The sequence below is a fragment of the Rhea americana genome, unplaced genomic scaffold (assembly GCF_003343005.1).
Source record: "Rhea americana isolate MKP2758 unplaced genomic scaffold, rheAme1 scaffold_124, whole genome shotgun sequence".
Taxonomy (NCBI): Eukaryota; Metazoa; Chordata; class Aves; order Rheiformes; family Rheidae; genus Rhea; species Rhea americana.
Genome location: NW_028185306.1, coordinates 756,301 through 781,663, shown reverse-complemented (window position 1 = coordinate 781,663; position 25,363 = coordinate 756,301).

Genomic DNA, 25,363 nt, shown 5'->3' with positions numbered 1-25,363 from the left:
CTATTTCTACTTCCATACTGAGAATATTATCTCCTGTCTATACACCCTCTCAAATAGAAGATACATTTGTGTTATACCTGTACTGCCTTATGTCTTGCTACAAAACAAATGGACAGGGAGATTCCTCTAGAAACCTAAAAGAATCCATTAGTATTTTATGGGTATTTAAACATTGCCTTTAGCTTTTTTCGATTTGGCTAAGAGAAGAAGACAGAGTTGGTCCTTTGCAAAACAATCTGTAAAGAAAAACAGCATTTTGTTGGCATAACAGCTTCACAATTTGGTATCTTTTCCTTTTTTTTTGTCTTGACATTTATGGGAAATATTTCCAAAGCTAGGAATTCATATATCCCAATAGAAGTGGTCAATTTTCAGAACTTTTAAACACCTAAACAAATCTTAATAACCACATTAAGCACCTTGAAAAGCGACCAGTAGTTACTAAGCTGTAAATGATTTGTTTAGACATCTAATTTTAGGCATCCAATTTTAGAAATTTACAGGCAAAGTGTATAGTGAAAACACACATGTGCATTAATATATTAATTGACACACAGAAATCACTATACTCGATTGAAGATCTGCCACTTTTCATTCCCAGTAGAAACATACTTAACTTCAAAAGAGCTAAACTGTTAAATGTGAGAAAGTATGAAAAATCCAGCCTTTATTAAAAAAACGGCATAAACCAGCACAGGGCTAATGCACAAAACAGTATCTAACACATGAATTCTAGAAGTACTTTAATAAAGACTGAGAAGCAAACACATCAAAACTTGGACTGCTTCTGAATGCTATGTACTGGATCAATTCTGCATAAATTACTTGGGAATTTGAACTCTTACACTGCAGTAGTCTAATTGATGTAATTCTGGCTCCTGTTTTAGGGAAACTGTTAGCACAAGTGTTAAAAAAAAAATCCCCTATATATTTTACAGAATCACTTTAAGATAAATAGTGCTGTGATAAGAGAAAAAAAAAGCATTAGCACTAGCATTTCAGCAAAACTATTTCATCCTGAAAAGTTCTGCAGAAATCACACTATGCCAGTGATATTTAATTGTAACATAAAAATTAAATACCATTTACTTAATATAAAATTGGGATAGTATGTAAATTAAGTAAGTTTCAATTCATGTCTTCTTACTCACATCTGTTGGCAGTTTAAATAGTTTTAGTGTCATTAATTGTTATAAAAGTGCAAGATTTGCTGTATGCTTGCCACTTAGGACCAAAGGCACAAAAGTCTAATTGAACTAAGTAATTAGTAATTTGTCATTTCCTATTGTCAGCAATTACTTTCCATTAGAAATCCTCACTGAAAATTCTAATTTGAAGTGAGGTTTGCATTTTATTGCTGTCCATCCAAATTAGTTTAAAATTGACAGCTACATTTTCATTTAAAAATTTAAAGATATTAAATATGCTTGAAGACGCTGAGGCATATTCTACCCCATGTGTAGTTGTGATAACATATCTGGAGTCAGAAGAATGAGAAGTAAAATCCAGGATACTTCTTTCTTTTTTCCCAATTATGAAATATGTACCAGCATTGCATAGTAGGCCACATCATACTCATGTGAATAGCCCCTTTAATWGGCAATTCAAAATGGGTAATACAAACAGAATACGACACACACAAATATAAAAGAATTCATGGAATTTCTTATTCCACTTTTACTCAGCGAACTGGAAATGGATATTGAAAGTGCAGGTGTAAGGTAAGGGAATCGTGTATTTTCATACCTTGTCCTAGAGGCTTTTCCTTTGCTTTAAGAGCAATTTTTCTTTTGTTATTTTTCAGACTTGTTAAAGCAGTCGRCACTGTCCAGTTCCAAATGCTCGGCAGCATGAGACACCACTTTGGGCAGAGCAGGAGCGCTTTCTCAGAAACACACAGCGCTGATGAGTCGGTGCGGAGGCAGCGACTTATAATTAAGATGTGTGGAACTGATCCGTGTCATCGTTTCAGAGCTCACAACATAGAACAACCTAGCAAGAAGCAACTTGGTACCTGGTAAGACGCTTCTGTGGCCCAGTCCAATCCAGTTCTGAAACTAGGAGAGAACTGGATATCCCAAGGGAAAAAGTAGTCAAACTTTACTCAGTTGACTGAAAAGAAAAAAATACTAATGGTATACATCTACTGTCATTCAAGAGCTGCCTTGCAAAAGCTGAGAGGAAAGCGTGTGAGATTTTTGCTTTTAGTAGAAAAAAAATGCTCAAATCCTGAACTAAGACGAGGCTTAGTGCTGGTTGACAAACTTTTCAACAGTAAAGCTAACAGTTTAACAGAGGTTCATATTAAATGTGTTCAAAATATATACCAGCTGGATAGCAGTTGCTATCCACTTGTAAGTAAGCATCTCCAAAACACTTACAGAAGATAAAAGATATATGCTAAAGTTTTCACTGTGATAAAACAGGGAGGGGAATCTGATGTGTAAAGGGTTGGCCGAGTACAYAGTGATGTTTTAACGTATTAATCTACATAATTAGAAATCTATTAAGGCCAGAAGACAACAGAATTGTGCAATTATATGTCTAATAATGGAACAATTATTAAATGTAGTATCAAGTACATCTGTATTTCAACTGCAGTTCTATGGTGTACTAGCATCCTTCTGGCTCTTAATTTACATGACATGATAATTAACTTTTAAATCTAACCATGGTGGTACATTTTTCTTCAATAGTTATTCTACATTCATGCTCCCTGAAAGCACATATCTTTCACTGAAACGCTTTCTGATAACGAGTTAGCATATATCCCAGATCACTAACACCTTATATTAAGTGGACATTAATTAATGCTAATTTACAGTGTAATTCCTATGAAGAAACATACATCCACATGAATATAAACAGCTCATCATGATTAATGCTATGAAAAAGAAAAGTGAAGAATCAAAGAATCTTCATGATTTGTCACTACTAGTAACAGATCTCGTCCACAATACTTTGGTACCTGAAGTAGACCATACCAGGGATCTCTATATAAATATTGTCAGAGGCTTCTTTCCTTAAACTGATTTAAACACCAGAGTAACCAGGAATAGCTTCAGGGAAGAAATGGGATACAGAAGGGGAAAAGGTCAACTGGACTTTCAACATGAATCCATTGGACCGGCACCAGTCTCGCCCCAACCCCCTGCCCTGCCACCTTCCACTGCAATCAGCTTTACTTATTGCTGATTATAATTCGATGTTTCATATGTATTAAAGWAAAAATTCATCTCCAAATGCATAGGCTGCTTGCTAATTATGTGTTTCCTAATTCCATGGGGTGTTCACAGCTAAGGTTTGGAGATATTTTTCAAGATAATAAACATAGTAGGTGTATTAAAACGTTATTCTGCCATTTCTGCAACTATGTTTAATTGCCAATAAAGCACTGAACAAAACAGAGAATTAAATTAAAAGTTCAATAAACACTGATCAATATTCTTGTAAATACCAAGTCTATAAAATGATCCTCTCTTTAAATGTAGTTGTACTACAGGTACTATGAGATGATCTGCATTTGAATTTCATGCCTTGTTTGAAAGTCTAGTTAAATTTCTTTCCAGTAAAAACACTTTAAATCTAAGAATGCTGTCAAGAAAGATTATAAACCTGCCTTTATTCTTAAACTGTTGCTGTCTTCTGGTTTCGCATTAGCTCACGATCAGCTGAATAAAGAAGTCATCTTCTGTCTAACATGTAAATAAATCATCAGCTTCAGTTACTTTACCACTCGCTGTTTGTCATTCAGGAAAATAATGGTTAATCAATGACTAATCAATGAAGATGTGTAACGTATTAGTTTGCAGTCCTTCATCATCCTATTTTCTTCAATTGCCTGGGGGGTTGTGTTCAGTACTTACAGAATCGATTACAATTGTGAGTGATCATTCAGCTCATGTTGAGAGCTGTCAGCTGTGCTTTCTGCTAGAAGTTTTTACCCTCCTGTTTAATACGAGATGCTAATATTTAGCTGCATCTGACAAGCTAGACACCGTAGAAGAAAATTTTATAAGAAGTGCTTAAATAACTAATTGCAACACTACATGTCACTTGATGAAACTAAACTTTTCCTGACTTCACAATAATCATAAGCATTACTGGCTTGCTGTGGAAAATTAAAGGAAAATAGCTGTCTGCTTGAGTCTGATCATGCCTGCAGGGAAGGTCTAAGAAAGGCAACTGACAATGATGCCTTTGTGCGTAACTGCAGGGGGAAAACAGATAATTCTTCAATTTTCATATAAACTGACATTCTTCACCATATGACATTCATGTGCGCGTTCAGTTTCCTATCAGAGCCACTAGAAAAGTTGGACCTACAGACTTCAGATACAAAACAACATAAATGAATAACAAAGGTTTCTATAGCGAAAGTAATGTTTCACTGGTTGTCAAGACTGTTTTCTTTGAAGCAGATTTAAGCTTGTCACCAACATAAGAAGAAAAGATTGGCTGTTGTTCCCACACACACGCCAAATATATTACTACCAATGTATAGGTTTATTCACTTTAATTATTGTTTTCATACTTCTTTTAGAAAATGCATGTCAGTGGTAGTCATAGGGTGTGATGGTGGAAACTAATAATTGTTAATGTATTTCATTAAATATTTAGAACTGAGCAGTATTGATTAAAAAGGCAATGTGTAAGCGCAGGTTTCTACTAGTTTTAACTCCAACAGCTCCCTCTTGTGATTGAAGTGTCAAAGGTACCCTCGCCTAATTTGAACATTTGTATGTCATGCTAAGCTTACTGTGACTCTTTCCATAGCCAACGTTAAGTCAAAAAGAGGAAAAGAGAAGTTGCCTCACCAGAAAATCATGTTAATATACTTTTTAACATAAAGCATTGTAATGTAATTCAATAATCAAGGGTAATACAGAAACTTAGTCTAGCAAAGTACTTTTTAAAGGTTCACTTTGTAAAAAGAGTCATTTCTCTATCAGTTTAGGCAAAATCCTAAGAATTACGGGAGTATTTTAAGGATTCTCTTCAGGTGCCTTTTTTTTAGATGATGTGATAGAAAGGAAAGATAACAACAGCTTTCAGTAAGCAAACAGTTTCCTACTACAGAAACTAAAAGCTGCATTAATACCCATGGCACTGAAAATAATCAGTGCCTCTTGTTACACAGTGTACATACACAGTGAAAATACGTTCTCTTAATTCAAAACAAGCAACTCATTTAAAATGGCTACAAAACAATATTATCTTGCTACAGAATAGAATATTTCAAGTCTTATGTCTCAAAATTCTATTTTTATGGATTTTTTTGATCTTCTCTTGCAAATAAAATGATCGTCGGCAAATGATACTCAAAATTTTTATTTATACACACAGATAGATTGATATAAACTACCAATTTGTAAAGTGATCAGAGAAATTACTAGTGTATTTAATATTACTGCACACAGCAGAAAATAAAACTTGATTAGCAATCAGTTACAAGTCTAGTACTAGACTAATAAAAATATAAGGCCTACAAAAGTATGTATAAGAACGATCTCCCTACAATCAATTATAAAGTAGTGAAACTTCATGTACTGATATAGTCATACCAACCACTACACTTGTAAAAGCATCACAACAGTCATCATTATATTTAGCCTCCATTTTGGAAAAGAACAATTTTTTAAATTTATTTAAGATTGCTTGGCTAAGCTGTGCCCAAGGATCTGAACAAAATGTTTACTGGTAGCTTGATCATCTTTCCCCTAAATCTTCCTATAATACACAGAAATATTTGGAAAATGTTGATTAATCTTTAAAACATCACGAGCATCAGCCCTAGCTCCCCATTCTTCATAATCACAACAGAAATAACTGCTCTGAAATCATGAAAGTAAAGGAAACAGCATTTTAGATCAGAGCTGGCATTTTCAGTGCAAACTCCCATTGTTTCTGATTTATTAACTTCACACCAAACACACAAAGAACACAGACATGCAAAACAGATCCATCCCTCTTAGCTATCATTCAGCATTTGCAGAATATCCACATTTTGGGGGACCAGCTAAAAAAGAAYAGAAAAAATACTTGTCTGCTTATATCAAGTTTATCTTACTTTATTTTTGTCTTGAAGTTCTCAGCTCACAGTAATACTAATATTATTGTAAATAACATCTAGAGTATGGTGACTACATATTACTATAAAATCTTCTCATTTATGTCCTTACAAGCCTAAATATGACACTTCATGGAAATGTATTTCTAATATATTTTTCTGAGTGAAATTGCTTGTGTTTGTATTAAAAAAAAAAAAACAAAATATCTAAGCAATCATATAACATAAGAATGACAGAAGTGCTAATTTTATCATGGCAATTGATAAGAAAAGTCTTATGAACTATGATATGATTCTTGACACAGAGAACATTTATTTTCTTTCTTCCTTTCTTTTAAGATATAATCATCAAAACAATGACAAATGAAAGACTCAGAAAAGGTTATGACTTGACAAAGTAACATTTTTAAAACTTGGACACCAATCAAATTGATGTAAGTATCAGTGATGCAACACTTTCTGACACTAAAGTCTTTACCACTGTCTAAAATATATAGAATAGCCTATTGTGATTGCTTAATGTCAACTTTTGTTCATAAGCTCTTTCATAAAAGTGAAACAGGGAAAAATGATTTAAAGCAGTTCAATTTGTCTATTTACCTTAATCTTTAACTATTCCCATATGTCTTAGCTACATGATGTATGACTCGCCATAAACCAATTTTTCAAAGATATACAAGACAGAAAAAAGCCACGCTCCTAACCTTTTATGCACCGAACTTTCATAGACAGCTGGCCAAACGAAACACTTCTAGGCTTCAGAAAAAGCTGAAAGGTTATTTTGCTCTCTTGCTTTTAGGAAACATTTGCATCGGCTAAATAGTATACAGTTGAAACATTTCATCATGGCAAACAATCTCAAAGGAGAAAGGTCTGTGTTAAAACTTGAATCAGAAAGCTGAAGGTAACTATTTTTATCAAACAATTAGACTTCCGTTTGGAAAACAAACACAACAGTTGTACAGCATTTTCTGAAAACCAGCCTGTGACGGTACAGCTTCTGCTGTAAAAATTCCAAGTGGTGTCATCTCGCCTTATGATCATACGTGAAACTTAAGGCACTTAGTCATAAAATGTACTTTGAAATATTTGGTAGTATCACTTGCTTAAATGCAGTAATCTGAAGCATAATGCAATGCAACATACTATTTTGCTTTAGTTTAGTTAGACCTTTACCGACCATTTAGAAAATAAGTAACACACTGTAGAAAAAAAAGTCTGACTTACCTAGACTGTTTGGTAGTCTGGGGGCAAGGTGGATTTATAGACTGGCAGAAAGTTTTTGCTGTGTCCAAGTAGAAGTCACGGCATAGGAGCCATTCAGGCTTTGGCAGTAAGCAGCGTCTCAGGCAGGATTGTTTAGCATCTTATTCCTGCCCACCCTGCAAAATAGAGTATAAAAATACGCATGATTGGAAATGGTTTTAGTTTTCTGTTAAATAGTAGAAAATATTTATTATTCTGCGTGCTGTGTGTAAATGAATGAAAAAGTATAATTTTCAACTTTTTAAAAAATATTTCTACATTTATTTAAGTATTTTGATTTGAAGCACACTTCCACATCATTAGTGGACAAAATTCTGAAAAGCAAAACTTAAGACACCTTCTGAGATCAAGAGGAGTTAAAGCTTTTCAGGAAATCTTGAAACTTGCACAGTGATGTCAAATTACAGACAATATATATTTCAAAAATGTATTTGCTGTGAGAGAGAGAACAGGCAGAGATATCTAACAATAGGGAAGGGGGGAAAAGTAATTTTTCTAACATAGTGTTTTCAGAAACCTCACTTCCACAAAACATGCTTATGCTAAAACAAAACAATAAGTCAGGTGCATCTATAAAAGCAAATAAAAAAAGCTGAACTTAAAATGTTAGAGAAAGGAAAATAGTTTAAATTCAGAATATATATCTATATATATTTTGAGTCCTAGAATTAAAAATGGCTGTTTTTTAAACTTCAAGTAAGCTTGAGAAACTGACTGCAGATCATGTATACAATGTAGGGTCAATGCTGTATTGAATTTCTAGACCATTTTCAGACTACCTTCTGGCAATGGAAGCATTTTGACCACTGACACTCCCTATGGGTATATCTGACTATCCTGGTACAATGCACCATTCCCATTATTGAATCTACAACAAACTKCTGTAGGTTATTCATTGATTGAGTGTTTAAGTGTATTCTATGGGAGTAAATGGAGAACAAAATCTGTAAACAATCACGCACACAAAATCAGCAAAATTCTTCACTCAGAGATGGTTTTCAGTTTCAGCACTTAATTATCTGTATTCTTTGATAACAACTCTGTCACTTTAAATAAAGATGCACAGGAATTTTCCTTTTGCTTTTAAAAGATATACCAGGCTACAATGTGGAGCTGCACATTTTATCTCACGGAAAAATTAAGCCATCATTGGCCAATATGACTACATAGGGACATAAGGTTTAAGCACATCTGCCATACTTTATGCTAACATCTTTATCTAGATCAATTACAATATGCACTATCACTGTTAAATATCCAATATAGATGCAGACTGCAGCTCTATAATATTCCTAATGGAGGTTAGAACAGATATTAAGAGCTACATTTTCATAAGCTCAAGCAGTAATTGTGTGTGCTTGTACGCCTGTGCATATCTTCAATCAAGCTATATTTTCATATCATAGGAAAATATTCCTTTTTCCATTTTAACCAGTGCAAAAACCTCTCTCTTTCTCRTATATATAGTTGAGATCATTTGTACAGCTTGTCTACCTCTATGTATTTATAGCTATTGCCTGAATGAGTGGTTCACACATTACTAGGAAATTAAAAAATAAAAAATAAAATAATAAGCTTCATATGTCTTATTTTATTTTAATCATCATTTCCATCTTCTATTTAATGAAAAAAAATGAGGCTGTCCTCAGAATATATACAGAGGATATGATTTTAGCTTGAGAAAGCTGTATTTGCATATGTTACTGCAGTGCAAAAGCATAATAGAAAGTTTACATTTCTTATAATTAGTCTTTAAGATGAATTTTACCATACATTGTGGATTCGTAACTCTGCCATACTCCATTACCATACATTCAGGATTCATAACTCTGCCACGTTCCATGAAAATGCAACTACAAGATCATTGCTTCCTATTTTAAAATAACACAGGAACACCACGTATGCAGGAGCTTCACTGTGTGAAGTCCTGTCCAGACATGTARTAAAAGACTAGCCATGCTCCAGGAAGCTTAAAGCTGAGCAGTTTGGAACAAAATGCACACATTACAACAGCACATTACAAATAATATTTTTATTCCGTGAATGTAACTTAAGTCTATGTTACAGTACTGTTACACAAAGGTGTGGAAAAGGAGAACGCATATGCTCTGCGTRCAAAGACATTGCAATGTAAGTTGGGCATAGACTAGGTWAGAAAGTCAAGTGTCTAATGCATCTATAAACCACTTAGCTAGGCATAGTCACACACAGGAAAATACTAGAGCACCGGAGGCCTCCACAGATACCACAATCCAGGCGTTTTCTGCTACGTCTGAATTGCAGGACAGTGCCCCCTCGCCRCGCCTGCCGAATGCCCAGGCATATCTGTGGCTGTGCCTGGACTGCTCTTTCAGCAGGGACTTCAGCAGGGTCCCCTCAGAGAGGGGTCCCCACAGAGGAAAATTATGTTTATAGGCAATCCAGAAGGACCTCAGCTCACACAACTGGGAAGCAAGATTGCAAGATGTCCCACAGAGAGCATCTGCTCTACAACACAGGTACTCCCAATAGGTGCTTTTGAGTGGACACTCACRTGGGTTATTGAACTGTGGTAAGGTATCAGTTTCCTTTGCTGTCTGAGGAGGTTCAAATCCATCCCTCCTACTTCCCCAGGGAGTGGCYCAACCATCTGTCAGTAACTCCAGCCTACACTCTCTCCTCCACTTCACTTTTTGTGRAAGTTGCAATTAAATGCTGAAAACGCATACAAAAATGCTTGATGGGCTACAGTGGCACTGGGCAGGCTTATGCTCATAAATCCAGAAATATCAGCCTCAAGATGCTTGCCTAATTTCATAGGCATCCAATGCTGCACCGAGGGATAGGATTCCGCCAGCTGCATCAAGTACTTTTGTACGAGCCCTGGAGTATTCTGTGGGGTCTCCAGGTGCCGCCTGCGAAAGGTGCGGGCTTCCCATGGTATGTCAGGYGGCCTCACGCAGGTATCCTGCATACTGCCGAAAACAGCATTAAGTATCTAGATTCAGGCACAGCCTACATCTAAACCAGTAATAGTCCATAAAGCTCTCTGGGCATCTCAGACACCAGAAGCAGTCTAACCATATTAGCTTTCTTGAGATGCAGTGATCYGCACTAGCAGAGCATAATACTAACATGATGCGGATTTCTGCCAGTGCAGAAGCAGCTTGTAGTTCAGGTAGCTTTTCACAGCTCTCACTGGGATATGGAGACTTACTCATTTATTCTTTTTCTAAATATGCCCAGAAGCATCTTATTCTTGTCATCACAGAACAACTCTGTATTTATATAGCCCCCTGCGAAGTTCTTTTTATGAAGTAGATTTCATGCACTTTATATGACACACTTAATTGTCAGAATACATAAACAGTCACTGGAGCAGGTAACAGAACATAGATTTCCCATTCCCAGCAGAGTGCACTAGCCAGCAGTCCTGCTTTTTTCCTCCAGGCCAATGCAACTTTTCTGCAAGAAGATGAAGCAGAGCAACCTCGAATCCCTATCAGAGAGTGAGGTCTCTCACTGGAGAATGACACATGGACTTGCACCTCCTCAGTCAGCAGGAAAAACCTGAACCCAAGTCTCTGACACTTTGACTGATGCTCCACTGAATGGCCCATACAGTGGGCAGCAATTTCGTTCAAGAAAGGAATAATCTCTCTTTTGTTTTCTGTAAAGAAACAGCTCAGGAATCAAACACCAGGAAATGATTCAGGGTTATAACTAACATGGAGGTAAATATTTAAGCTCTGAAAAATTAATGTGGTACTTCAGATACCACTTATAATCATGATTTCATGTTGGCTAATTTATTGGGTAATCCATGGAACCATCTAAGAAATAATGATTTGCATAAAACATATCCGCCAATCTGATGTCTTATGCTATCTGTAAATCTCTATCAGCTAGAGAATCCAAAGCAGAAGTTTCACATTACAAATCAAGCTCCTAAATGTCAGGTGTAGCAATGCCTGGTGTCCTAACAGCTAGGCTTTACTTCATCTAGCTGAACCATGACCCTTTAAAGGTGCATATATCCTCCAGGTCCAGTTACACAGACAACATGGAGCCTCTTTAAACCTTACCTTAAATCTCTTATGGTTGACTAACTTCAAGTTAGTTCTGTTATGTCATAAGGTTTTCTTTGGAAACCTTTCAAAACCTATGGCTTRTATCATCTGAATTCTCAGAATACTTCAAAGCACACTGATCATGAAAACAGTCACAAGAAAATGGAAAGACTTTTTTTTTTTTTTTTTAATTTTAACTGATAAAATTCTATGGCTCTTTTTTTTTTTTTTTTTAATTTTAACTGATAAAATTCTATGGCTCCAGTACTATGCTGTTCTACAAAGTTCATTTTTTAAGGTTGGGTAAAGCTAACAGCATTATTTTTAAAAAGCCTATAATTTTCATGTATTTTCCTTCTAGCTGCTGGGTGAAGGGAAAAAACCAGAAATGTCTTCCTCTGCACACTAGACATACAACAAAGCAAGCTACAACTTCATGAAGAATCTTTCCTTTGGGACAGTTGGTATCTGCACATACCTATCTTTAAATTATATTAACATGGAAAAATTAGGTCATTCAGCACAGCACCTTTCTGCACAAAAACCTATTATGTTGTATTTCCCATCCTGAGGAAGATATCAAGATTGCATATAATCACCTTGTCACTGTTCCAATTTAAGTGTAGTCAGAACTTGTGTGGTAAACTGAAAGTGGGCYTAGTCATTTGGCAGCAGACATTTCACTCCCCAAGTCAAATTTGTTGAAAGAAAYTGGCTCTGCAGCAATATTCATTTTAAGTACTTTATTTTAAAAAAAATATTGGGATCATCTTATGTATGATTACATCAATAGGGCCACATAAAAGAGTGCTGAGCTTGTTAGGGCAAGAAAGTTGAAATCTGGCAGGGACACAGTGCTTGCCATTAAGGCTGCCCTGGGAAGAACTTGCAAGTCGGGAAATGACAAGGTTTAAGGTTGCACACACTACATTAACTCTGTTCCCTGATGCGTATGCATTACAACAAGAGTTGAAATACACGATCACTTTCTTTTTTTCAGTCACAATACATACTTTCTATAGGTAAAAATACACGTAATGTCCTGGGCTATATTCCATATAAAGAGAGTCTTCTAAAACATCCACAGAGTGCAAGTACGATAAGAAATCTCTATCCAAAATAGAGCAAACCAAGTGCAAACATCTGTTTTATGCTATCATTCTGCTGAATGCCTAACTAGCATAACATGCCCCCACCTTTTTTTTGTTGCCCCTAAGGGAGTCCACATTGATGGCTGTAAAGAAATTCATACTGCGGCTACCAGCTAAGTCCATAAGCTTGTCACATGAGGGAAAGACTTTTGTACTCAAGAAGCACCAATACCAATGCTGACATTATGTTACTATGGCCATCCCCGATTTTACCAGGCATGTGTTAGTAGACAGCAGTTTTGGAACTACAGGTAAAACAGATAGGAGTCTGCTTTTTTGCAAATAATCATAGTCAAGAGGGAGAACGATGATTCTTTTGCTTTTCTTTTTTGAGATAGAAGAAGAACATGTCATATAAGAAAATTCTCTGAAATTTATTGAGGGAAGAGACTGTCTTGGTTTCCTGGTACTGGAATCTACTCCCTCTTCTCTTTTTCATCAAGAAAAGCTTCTTCAATTCTGATTAGCATGACTTTTAAAAACATCAGTTCAGTAAGCATCACCTTTCTTCTATAATCAGAAAGGCTAAAGGAAAAAAATACGAATAATGTTGCGTTATTGCTTCTACTGTGACAGTTAACAGAGAACGGCAGAACTGGGCAGAGGGGGCCACAAAAGTCCTGGTGAATGGTGATATATCAATAGCCTGGTTGCACTTGGGAGACAAGACCCCAGAATTATGTAAAAGTAAGAATAATTCAGAGTCCTTCTTTTCTGGTAAACCTAAAAAGCAAAATAGAGATACCTTTCTCTCTCCTCCAACAAGAAGTTCCTTCCCTCAAGAAATTATTTGAGGAGAAAAAGGGACAGGTAGTTAAAAGGAAAATTTTTGTATTTTTGAAACTTTATTACTTGCAATTACTGTATTTTGTGGGTACTGGTTATTCTCTTAACACTCTCAGACTCTCTTCTACATTAAATGTTTACTTGTCTTCATCCTGACAGATTTAAATGGCCCAAAACAGAGGCAATGCATATAGCTTTAATCTTTAAACTTTACATAGCACTAAAGCAGCAAAATAATTTTGTAACTTGGACTATGAAACCTGAATGCAATGAAGTGGCTTCTAAAGATGCTATATTTTATTTGCATAGAGCGTGAGGTGAGCGCATTTTTTACATTACAGTTCAGAAAATAACTGTTGATCTAGAACAGCTGGAAAAGATCAGTTATTGACACATCAGTTTAGAAGAAGCCTAATATAGAAGGATAGGAAAAGGGATGGGTGTTTAACATTAGCATAACAGAGTGACACTTATTGCAAATTTAATTACCYAATATACATATTTGAAAGTTATCTGAAAATAACCGCTGGTGACTTACTGTGGTCACTGAAAAATTAGCAGGTCCAACTGCTAAGGATGTTAGAGACTGGCACAGGGAATGCCCACTGCTGTTCGAATGGGGACATAAGCTTGTTGGAAGACAGACACATTTTGGTTAACTAACACAGAATTATTACTCAGATGCCTGCTGCAGATGACCTGTAGACGATCAGCTTCAACAGGCGATAATAGCTAGGAAAAGTATTTGGCAGACCCTGACGAACTTTCTCTTCTCCCTTCCTTTAATTATGCTCCTTCCAAATTAGAAAGGACATGGTGAGAAAACCAAGAGAAACATTAGGCTACCTAATTGTTGTTTTCAAAACAGGCCCTGTATCATCTGATGAGAAACCAGATGGAATAATCAGAATTTTGCCCACAGCCAGCTGAATGCATGAGGTGAACAGGGATGCCTGGGATTGATAAAACGTACACTTGCAAGCCCTGGAGCAGTGAGACTAATCCATGAAACACAAACCTGAAGACATTCCCTAGAGGGCCTACAATCCAGAGAGAAGGGGGAAGAAAAAAAAAAAAGAGAAAGAAAAGAAAAGAAAGAAAGAAAAGACAAAATATCCTGCCTACGAGACAGACCTGCAAGCTCCTCCCAAGGAACAGAGCTGTATAAAGCTTTCCACATTATTTTTGATGAAAAAATATCTCCAATGATGACAGCATATCCACACTGTTGTCACAGAAGTACCTGCCATGTAGACACAACCAGCCATCAAATTAGGTTGGTCAAGGCCAAACAGCAACACAAAGCTCAGCAAGAGCTACTTTAGTCTCCCCCCAGAATATTAGAGTACACCAGCACTGATGTCAGCTCACATCACTGAAAGTTTAACATAAATAGGCTGTTATGAGCTGTTAAGCAATAGAAGTTTAAATCATATTTGGCTGCTGGGTCAAATACTGCTTCCACACACCAGATAGCACAGTTCAAAAACTAGGAAGTCTAGATTCTGAAGTTATTACCCATATAAGTAACTACAAAGACTATTCAAATGAAAGAGTAATTGCTGCTACTTTAATTTAGTCTTACCTAGTGTTTCACTACCTAAATTATCTCTAGATAGAAAGACATAAGATGATGCCCACAGTGATACAACAAGGTTGTCTCACTCTCCTTCCCAGAGACTAGTATATGCACTTATCCACATTAGGATTACCAAAATGAGCAAGGATTACATGACAGTCTTGCCTTGTCCCATTTTTCCAGGGGTAGCATAAAAGAATAAGGTCATTCGTTTCTCTGTACCACAGAGACTGGAAATGGAGAAAGACCACTTAAGAGTTTTTCTTAACTCAGAGAATAAAACTGGCTTTTTCTGCCCCACAGTCCTCTTGCAAAAGGAAGCATAGAAGGGAAGAAGAATGATAAATTTACAGAGATGATTAAAATGGTGTTTGATTTCTTAGGGATCTGAGCTAGACACTGTCACTATGAAGAAAAAAAAATGCTTATGAGTGATCTACTGCACAGCAGGACTGTGGTTGTGGTTACTCACAACCTGCTTCCTGACAGCTACTCATCCATTCTCTGCTCAGTGAGTCTCAGAGCAGAAGGAAACGCTGCCCTGAGTGCTTGCTGCTGGAATTAAATTGCTCTTAACAAAAAAATGGACATCAAGCATCCAGCCCTCTTAAAACACAGACATGAGTCACTTCAAACACTGTTTAAATTACTCTGAATTTCTAGTCAACTGATCACTGTTTTTCTTTACACGGGCACAATTGCAAAAGGGGCATTTGTTTGAAATTGATCTCCCAGCGTAAGTTTTAATGTGTTGTTAAACTCAGCCATTTAAACTGGAAGCAGTGAAATAAAACTCTGATGACTCTTAAAGAATTTAAGATTAATGCAGAAGGAAATTACCTTGCCTAGTCATGCCTACTTTTATTAGTACCCTGCAGTTGTGTTTCATTTTGGATGTTTGGAAAGTATGATCTGAAAGACAAGAAGGCAATTTCTTGCATTTTGTATTTCATTATTCAACACAGAACAATGCTAAAGCTGCATTTCCAAAGAAAGGTGTCGCGTTTTGCAAGTTTTACTTAACAAAACTGCACTCATTAAAGCGAGAAATTATATCTTCCCATAAGCATATTAAGAACTAGTGAGTGTATGTTTGAATAGCTATGTTTAATAATCATACCAACATCACAGAATATAGCTTTGCTTTTCTTATATTTTTAGGATGGACGTTTTTAAAAAAACAATGAAATGTATACACTTTCCACACAGTCCAGTAGGTTCCATTGATTATGCACAATTGCTGTACAAACTGCAATTATTTGTTACAATACTTGTGATTTTTATTGTAATGTATAGTTTAAGGAGAAAGCTAGTTTCAGCTTATGGTGAAGTTAATTTTAAAAGGCTACAGTGTAAAGGGAATTCATTAGCAAAACAGCAAAGCAAACTAGACCAACCAGGTTAGAGAAGTACTGAAACATTTATCAAGTTCTTTAGATGAACCACACTCCCATCAGAGCATCCCAGCACACCACGTTGACTTTCCCAACTCATCTGTAACACCTATACAGCTATACTCTTGTGCAGTATAACACAGCACTCAAAAGAAATGCAATGTATTATTTAAAATTATTTTATGATATGTTTCTGGTCTTTAGTTAGGCCTGTCTATAAATGCAAAACTAAACTGAATGATTTTACCAGCATTCCTAGTCTGTATCCTTTCCCAGTCACATGCAAGCCTCCAGAAAATGCCTTATCAACATACATGTATACTAAACAGCAGCAGAGTGGCAGAAGGCAGTACAATGATGAGAAAGACTGAAGAACAGTTTTTTTTATTTTGGCATTGGTGAATGCAAGGGCCAACCAAGAATGACATTTGCTGCTCTGTGATTGTACTTAGATGGTTGTTCATGGGACCAAGAACTGGAATAAACAAATGAATAGCAATGTTAGATTTCTATAAATTATTTCTAAATATTCTTTTACACCTTTTCTGGTCACAAAAAAAAGAGGAAACTTTACAGAGAAAAGCACTAAGCATTCTTAAAGGACCTTTGTATTTTTCATAAAGAAACAAGAAACAAATAGTAAAAGTTCTTCGAGGAATTAAATCCTTTGATCTTGAAAGACGATATTATACACTAAGATTCACACTTCAACTATAAATTACCCAGATACCTTTTAGTTATTTGGGTGTGCACAAGCATTTAGCATAAGGGAATGCACTGGTCATTAATTCTTTAGGGACAGACATGGAAGTGGTGACTGCCCAAGTCTGTACTGAAACCTGCCTATTTCACACTGAAGTTCTTTATAGCACTCAACACCACCAGACAGTACTTTTGAAAAGAAAATGAAGAGTAGCTTTTCCATTTGAAAACAGCAGAGAGATTTTTAGGAAGGCAGCATGCAATTATTAAAGCTGGAATTTGGCCAGGTCATTGGTGTTAACATTTCTCCTCTTACAAAATGCAGTGAAGTCTTTAATGACCACAGGTGGTCAGGACCTTGAATTTGCATCTTGTCTGAAAGACCTGCAGTGTGTTACACCAGCATGCACAGAAAAAGAAAGCCTTGAGCTGTCAAAAGGGTAATTCTTCTAGTTAAATTTAATGTCAAGAAAGAGTTAGAAGCCTAACATAAGTTGATCCCTGAACCCCCAAAATCAAGATATAACCCCAAGGCACTGTTCATTAGGACAGTAAAAGGAACAAACAAAACCAAATTAAAAAACAGTTTTACTTGGATGTCACAGAAATTTTACATTTTATTATGGCAGACAGCTTCCTTTATTCAGATGAGGGTCCAAGAACACCAGGAATTTATTAAGCCCAGAATCTTGGAACTTGGAGGGAATAAACGGAGGAAACCAGACAGCGAGAAAGCTAGKGAACACTGTGTGCCACTTGAGGCCTCCTATACTACAAGGAGGGAAGAGAAAGACAGTTGATGATGCTGATGATCATTTATTTTTACATTCAGAATCATTCACTTGGGGTGGGGGGAGAGAAGCTGTAAGATTTTTTCAGTTGCTTTACTCAACAAATCACAAGGCTCTGTAACTGAGCATGACACATCACTGCAATGCCCAGTCARCCTCTGAACGATAAAACAATCCAGCCTGCTGACCAACGCGCATGAGACTGACTCGGTGGGGAGAAGGGATTCTAAGCCCTCAAAATAAGATTTTCAAACAAGAGCAAGATTGATCCTCAACCTGTTTTTTCCTGTGTCACCTGGAAGATATATTCACTGTTTTCTAATACATTAGAAATACAGCTCATACAAGTATTGAGCTGTAAAAGATCACTGCAGTCTTTCAGACAAGCAGCTTGCAATCAGACTTGAGCTCTGTTGCCCCAGTGCAGCCTGAAAGCATGAGGAGCATGGTTCACCACCMTGCACAGCTCTCACTTTATTTGCACTGGAGAATACAACTGTCAGCGCTTCAGGTCACTTCCTGACAGTCACTGCCTCTTGCTCCCTCTCAGAGCAGCTGTCATGCACCAAAGCAATTGCAGCCCCCAAATACTGGCAGCAGTAGGGACAAGAAAACTTTCTACTCCACAGCTCTCCAAGTTCATCTCTTCCTCTCCAGTAAGAAGAACCAGCCCTGCTCACATTTGCTTCCTCAGCATCACAGGAAGGTGCCAGAGCTACTACTTACTACGAGGAATGGAGATAGGCCGGTGCTTGGTGAAAAGATAACTCTTAYATATTCCAGGGAAAGGATGAGGGATGAATTTAGATGTTCTGAGAGGACAAAGGTGACAGGAGAAATCTGTCCCCTCCCAAAGAGCCGCCTCCAGCATCAGGCCTAAGACCTAATCAGCCATCAGCCCACAGAAAGCAGCAGTAAGGCAGATAATTAGGTTAGAAGACTTTGTTTTAGGCTGCAGAACGGTGGAGTGGAGCAGAGCACAGGTTGACAGTATTTGTTGTACTCAGGAGTATCTGAGTTGAGAGGTGGGTCAAGGAAATAGAACAGCAATAGCAGCAAGATGGAGTACAGGAGGTTTAAGCATTATACAAAGAACATATATGAATTTCCATAGGAAAAGGTTGGTACAATTATAAACTTCAGAACACAGTGGGCACCACCAGGCACAGTGCAGGACAGATTTCAGGAGGGTAAATTACAACACTCTCCCTCCCACTTGTCATCTCCTATTACCGTCCAGCACAAGGCAACCCTCCAAGCATGGTGATATAGCAGCTGTATGGCTGCTACAAAACCTACAGTGGAGCAGCATCCACCCTCCAGTGAACACCGGAATCTGCAAGAGAAAGGCTCCACTGTTTCACAAGCCCTTCCTGCATCTCACTGAGCTTAAAAACCATGAGCAACTTTAAAGAGGACTTAAAGAAACCACTCTAAAGTCAGGATGATGCTCTGAAACCTCAGTCTTCSTCTTCCCCTTGAGATGCTACCTTGGTACTGAATCGTGGATGTTAGGGATAGGTGAGGTCTATTAGGTAGATCATCTAGTTCAGCTCCCACCTAGCAGAGAACTGTTCCCCACAGCACCTTCRCAAGTGTTTTAAGCAGTTTGGTTTCAAGTGTTCCAAGTTACAGAGATTCCATCACTTCCACAAATGGAAGCTTGTGGCAAGAACTGTTGCTCTGTGGAAGTTCTCTATTTGCTTAATTTCAGCCTTTTGCTAATGCTAAGGGTTCCCTTTTCCTCTTACTCCTTACACTGATATTTTTAAGCCTCTGACTCGTCTGATACTTCATTCACATAGCCAAACCAAATGCGGTTGCAATAGATTAACTCATCTTCATAAATCAGTTCCTCCCATGCTGTATCYCCAACAAGATTTCTTCTCTCTCCACACTCCTCTTAATTCGTTACTGTAAGTAAGCAGGATTGGACAGCACAAATAGATAGATTTTATCACTACTTGGCCTGACTAATTAGATAATTCCTAAGTTCTTAAAGATACCTTCTTTTACTTCTCTTTTTTGAGGATGTCTGGTCATATATTTTCCTTGCAGCTGCCTGCCTTATTTACACAGAACATAATCCCATTTTTCTGAACAGTCAGAGAACTCAAACAGAAGAGGAAATTTTATTTCTTCATAGTGGAAGACTTTCTAATCATACCTAAACCAATTTTTTTTTCATGTTTAGGTGACAGAAGCAAGCTAAATTATTGCCTCAGTGGTAGGGTTATTTTGTACTTCCACAACAGTGCATTTAGCTACAACTAAACTTAATTTGCACTATCTACCTATCACATGAGAAAACCCTTCCACCCTATAGTTCATGTGCAGTCCTAGGCAGCAGCTGATTTGCTTGTCAATAGTTACCTCTTCTTTCAGACATCATTAAGCAAGCGTTTAATCGTTCCCTCATGCAGCCTGCTAGACGGCAGCTTGCACAACCACTAACTCTGGGGAAATGTTATGATTGCATGGCCAAAGGTTGGGCAATACTTATTGATGCGTAGCTATACTAAACTTGGTGGTGTTTCTATCTGTCTGTGTGATATCTAAGTATTTCTTGGATTCCTGTCATTGCAACATGCAAGCCTCCACTTAAAAGCTTTTCTCTGTACTCTGAAAAACTACACGCACTCTATACTGAGAGGAAACARCCAAAAGTCCTGAAAGCACAGCAGGACAGGGTTGGGGATATCAAAGGAACAGTTGCGTCACCAGTCAGGTTAGCAGAGCCAGCAGGGAAGCTGCATAGAGGATAGATAGCATTAGACATCATGAATTTCAAATTTTGAAAAGTGGTGTAAAAATACAAAATCAGACAGAAAAGGTTCAGTCTGAGGAAAACAAAAACAAAAAAGAARAGAAAGAAAATCGCAAATACACCACAGAGTGAGGGACAAACCTTAGAATGGAGAAAACGACAAGAGTTGAACAATGAAGATTGCAGGAAACAAAGTGAAGTGTTCTTCGCACACAGCATTTTTCAAAGGACATTAATAGCATCATAGCATTTCCAGTTAGAGTCAAGATATCCAGAAGCAATTTTCCCTGATCTCGCATGCAAATACACAGAAGATCCAAGTCTCCAAATACACTCATGCATCTCTGTTTTCTAACATTAATGTACTTGTACTTATGATGTTCTACAGCTATAATTAAAATAGATGGCCCTTCCTTGACAGCTTAGCTTTAGTCAAACTACCCCCCCCCCAAAAAAAATCAATAATAATGGGAAGACAGACAAGTTTCTAAGCACACAAGCCCTTTCTTCAGGTCTGGAATTGTTTTGAGAGTTGTTGCTTTTAAACTGAGAATGATTGCTCCAAAATTAGTTTAATTTGGAAGAGGAGGCGATCTAATCCCTCTAATAGACCATTCCTGTTTCTCTCCAATAACAGTTTCTAAAACTGCAATGTCAAAARCACAGACCCTCCAACCTATGAAATAAGAAACTTTCAGCTCTACTCTACAAAAGCAGTAGGCCTCCAAAACACATCTGAAAAGTGCTATGGGACAGAGACAGGTGGTTTGAGAGCACTTCACCTGCTCTCAGAACACTTTGACCAATCCAAGGCCAACATCCAGACCCTCCTTYAACCAGAAWTAGCTCAGCTGGGAGAGCATTAGACTGAAGATCTAAAGGTCCCCAGTTCAAGCCCAGGCTTCAGCAAGGCGGGGGCGGGGGGGATGTCCCTGTTGCTCCTTCTCTGGAGATATTCAAAGCCCRCCTGGATGCAACCTGGACTCCTGGGAGCTCCCCAACTCCTCTAGGAAATGCATAGCTCCTTCCAAAACATGCTAAGTACTACATGCATACTTAATATGATACATAAAGAAGTGTCCATCACATCTTCATCCTAGATTGTCACCTACCAGCCTTCCCTGAAATCTAACTAAACCATTACAAATTATACTGGTGAAGATCACACAGCGATCRCACAAAAGAAACTTACTCACAATGGCAAATTCTGCTTTTAGTCTTCAAACCTCTTAAGTCTAAAGCAAAACTCATCACTGGAAGCAAATAACTCACAAGCCAACTTTTATCAAATGGACGCAGACCATCACAGAGCAGTCCAGACAAAAGTTGGCAGTTTGCTGCTACAACTACCATGCAAAAARCATTTATGCCTCATACTAACCTATCCATCATTTAAGCTACCTACTTACTAATGACTGCTATGAACCAGAATGTGAATTGGCAACTCATAAAAAGGACAGAAAGACTAATTWTTACAGCAGAATATTTTTTCACAAAAGAACTATTCCATCTCTAATTTCTCAGGCATGACATAAAGACCACCTAGAGAAACAGTAAAAAACAAGACCGGAACTAAAATTCCTAACTTTACAGTGACAACTCTAGTGACAAAAGAAAGCAACAACAATTTCCTCACCAGTCTTCCACAAATGATAATTATCCATCTCTTTCTCCATGCCATAGAGGTTAGTGACCTTGTCACCCCTCTCCTTGTTAATACTTCCCTTTCACTCCACAGGTTCAATCACCTTTTCTTTCAAATTGCCTAATTGATGAACATAATCAAGTTAAATTCAGAGCAATTGTTCTCAACCTGTATTTAGTTTTGAAGGATTTTTGCTTCTATTTCAGACATGAAGAATGGCTTTGTATTCAAAAGCTTATTTGTTTCCCCCCTCCAATCCTGCAGCTGTATCAGTTGTTTTCTTATCAGTCTTACCAAAGTGTTTCAGATGGAAAATACAACTTGTTCAAACTAATCAAAAAGCTGAAAGCCATATTAGTTTACTTAGGCTTCAGATATACAGAAACTTTACCAAAAGAATCAACTGACATCAATAAACTGAAATTCTTTTTCCTAGATTAAAAATAAACATACAAAAAGCTAGCTACAAGATACATCCAATGCAATAAAAACAGTCTAAAGTCTTATGTTAAGACAATTCCCTCTCCATCTCTAAATCAGACTTAYCATGACTGCAGCAGCAGGTTTTTATTCCAAATAAAATGCAAAATTTTCCAAATGTAGTCGGCAGTACACAGGTATGGCTTCAAAAAAAAWTTTAAGCCTTACTCCACCTGACTTCCAACAAAACGGGGGCTCCTAAGGTATCTAGGCTCCTTTGAAAAGACTGATAAAATTTCTGTTGAYGTAATCAGATTCTGCTTTAAGCTGTCCCAAGGCATCAGAGCTACACTTGCATCCGTTCTGACTATACCGATCCGAGGGCAGTTGATGGCAAGGGACCCTGAACCGCGTGTTGTTCTGATGCTGGGCCAACAGGCACACCGGGACAGCATGATTCCGTGAGGAGGCCCAAGGTCAGGCTGGGCTCGTGCAAGTGCGAACACACACTGCTGCCTCTGGTGTCTGCTCGCAAGGTAAGTTTACGCTGTCACAGCGGTGGCTCCAGGGGAGCCCTCACCCTGGAGGTTCCCCCTCACCCAACTTAATAAGACCTGGAAAGCAAACAGCTGTTTTGCAACCAAAGCAAGACTAATTTACTTCTTCCCTCTGTCCCCAATAACTTGGGGGTTATTTTATTTCTGCTGGAAGCAACAGTTGATCTACATTTGCCAACTTGCTTGTCACTGAACAGGCATTCTCAAATAATCACACCGATCTACCCTGGACCTGCAGTATCCCTGCTTTCCACGTCTCAGTATGCTTACAGCTGAAGCTGCCAATTGAATTTTATGGTGGTTTTCAATGGTTATCAGCAGCAAGGCAGAAACCACCAAACTCTCTGATATCCATAAGATCTGAACTTGGGTCTCCTGAGGTGAAAGGAGAGTGTATCAAGCCCACCATGCCACCTAGCCCTCAGCGTATTAAGATATTAATTAGTCACTTTCCTTATTATTCAGTCAAAATATGCTGGATTGAAACAAATTAGATTCTTAGCACATATTTCACACATTGGATCAAGTCTTGCAAGGGTTTTCTTTTATTATTTATAAGATCATGTGCTGTCTTCCTGCTGAAAATGAGATGGTCTGCATGAGGAAAAAGGTAAAAGAAAAGCAGAGAAATGAAAATCAGATATTCCCTAATGATATTTAAAAATAGAAATTTTGCTACTGTTACATACAGCATGTTCCATCTTTTGAGATTTAATGACTCTCTTGTGGTTTAATGGAGAATTACTTTCAGTAATTGATTATTAAAATTTAAAATTGCTAACCATCTTCATTATTAGATGAGCGAACATGTTATCCTTGTAATTAAAAAAGCTTGAGATTCACTTTCATCCTGTTGACAGAATGGGCAGATAGGCTCAGCACTCCAGTGTGATGGTTTCGGGGTTCTTGTTTGACAAAAATAGCCAGCAAGTTATCTGATGATGAAAATGCAGAACATCCATAGAGACTGAGCAAAAAATAATGAACAAAGATAAAATAATAATACCCCCCCCAAACTAATTAAAGTTTGCACTCCCAGCTATCACATGCAGAATGTATGGAGTATTTTCCAATGAACTTTGCTTGGGTTTGAAAAAGAAAAATATGCATATTATTTGTGCTACAAAAATTTACTATGCAACTCATCAGAATTTTTTTTTCCCCTAAACACACATCTATTTTCACCTTTCGGAATTCAGCACTGGACTTCCTGCCCACGGTAATACAGAAACATGGTCTGGGATGAATCTACAGACTATCATCTTCCCTCTTAAGAAAGCCTTTCAGCTGCCTACAGGAAAGTAGATGGACAGATCTAGCACCGTAAGTCATCGTTGAAGGTAGGAAAGGAGAACCGGTTTTAAGATAGCTTCTCTTTACAATTCAAATGTTCGAAGGTTAGCACAGGAAACAGTTCTTCGGCCTTTCTGTTGAGGCCAAAAACATTTGAGTCCTAGTTTTAATACCACAGGCAGAACATGGGGAAAAACAATCAGCTTATATGACACGTAGATGACATTTTGCAAACATTTAATATRACCCTAAGATACTACCACAGGGAACAAGCAAGACTCTTTCCCAAGTTTGGGTGCATTATTTACTCAAAATGCTATAAAGGGAAAATATTCTCCAAGTATTTCAGCAAGTCCCAGGTAGAATAGTAGWAAGGAAATCTGAGAAAGAAAACAAAAATGAAGAGAGAAAAGTTCCTATTGGTCTCTCTCTACTCAAATAAAACAATCACATCARACACTTGTCCCAATTTGGATTTCATCACATCAGCAAGAATACACATTTATGGGAAAAACCCAAAGTCTAGCTGTTCCAATCAATTTTAATATAAGCAAGTCCTAAAAGTAGTTACATTTTGGCCACAAATATTTAAGAACTGCAGAGCTCAAAAATAAACAAGTACTTGCTACCACATTGGCCATACCAATAAAGTCATATTAAGATATAATGCCATACTTGGGTTTTAATATCCTGAGCATCCTGGTAAATGCTGTAGCCCACAGCATTGTATTTCAATAACACAGCTTCAGCTACTGAGTTAAGCAGAGGACTCGCCTGTCCTCCTYAGCTTTCAAGCCTCAGGACCAAACTGACTGTTTCAGTCTACAGAACTGCAGTATCTTCTATTCCATTCAAGTGCATGGGGCCTTTTCCTGTCAACCAAATTAAGAATT